We start from the raw sequence: 1,480 nt of genomic DNA, 5'->3' as shown, positions 1-1,480 counted from the left end.
GTGCCACGAACCGGTACTAATGCCTCAAACCCCAATAGTACCGCTTGGTGGCTCGAACCAGGACTAAAGGTCTAACCTTTAATACCGGTTGGTGCCACGAACCGGTACTAATGGGCATCGCACCCTTTAGTCCCGGTTTGTCGCACCAACCGGGACTAAAGGTCCCATTTGAACCGGGACTAATGCAACCGGGATTAATGCTCTTTTCTGGCTGAACCAAAGCCCTGTTTTCTACTAGTGTATACCTTTGCATTTTATAGCATAAGAGACTAGGTACATACCCGTAACATCCCTGCATACCACACTATTGGAACCACGTGTTGTAGTCCTAGATGTTGCACCATCTACTTTTATCTTGACAAAACCATTGGCAAGGGCAACTCTTCGGGCGCGTGCTCTCCTGGTAGTTTGACCGCTTCCAGTAGAGGACCACGGTCTACAATCATCGAGCTCCTTGATATAGCTTGTTATACAATGGTGTGTGGCATACGGCTCTAGAAGTTTGCTCATGGATAGCCTTCCTGCGTGCGTGCCATATAGCCCAAAGGCTGACACACCTTAAGAAAAGCATCATGCGGCAAACTTTCAATTAGAGAAAAAATCCATCTCCTAGCATCAGGTTCTCTATTTCCCTCAATCACCTAAACAAGATCAGGATCTTCGAGGGCCCACACACATTGGACCATGTTGCAATGAATTAGCAAGTGACGGCACGAATCATCAAGGACGCATAAGCCACACACCAAGACACTCGACATGTTTCGGTGTTTCAGTAAATCCATCGTGGGAAGAGATTGTTGTGATAACCTCCACACAATTTTTTTAACTTTAGATGGCACCTCGGTTTCCCATAATTTAGACCAGAATTTGATTTCTCCTAATGAACTAGAAGTATCTGCACGACCCTCGAGTTTTGTGTTCACTAACATTCTCTACATCGGACAAACAAAGAAATTCCGGTTATTCTCGTGTACCCAGGACCAGTAGCCATTGATGTGTGCACAAGTGTTTGTCGGTGATAGATTGAGTGTCTATTGGAAGAAACACCACCTGTAGCATTTTCTATGATTAGCTCAGCCATCACCTGGGGTGGATTAGTTACCAAACTAACAATAGGAATCGTATTAAAGGCCTTGGAATCCTATTCTGCCGCCATATATGAGTGGTCGTACCAACACCAACTCTTCTTATTAGTACATGGATCATTGTATCACGCCCATCCATGATCGATCTCCATACCTGAGATGGAGAGCTCCCATTTTCGGCATCGAGAAAATCACATGAGGGATGGTACTTAAACTTGAGATTTCTGACACTCAAAGCGGTTGGGTCCGTAAGGATACACCATGCTTGCTGAGCAGGAAGGGAAAGATTGAAGTGCTCTATGTCACGGAATCCCAATCCACCACATGACATTGGCCTTGTCATAACAACCTATGAGACCCAACTTGGCTTCCTTTTCCTTCTTTACCCCCCCCCC

This window comes from Triticum aestivum, chromosome 4A (assembly GCF_018294505.1).
Source record: "Triticum aestivum cultivar Chinese Spring chromosome 4A, IWGSC CS RefSeq v2.1, whole genome shotgun sequence".
In the NCBI taxonomy this organism is placed as follows: Eukaryota; Viridiplantae; Streptophyta; class Magnoliopsida; order Poales; family Poaceae; genus Triticum; species Triticum aestivum.
This window is presented reverse-complemented; position numbering follows the sequence as displayed.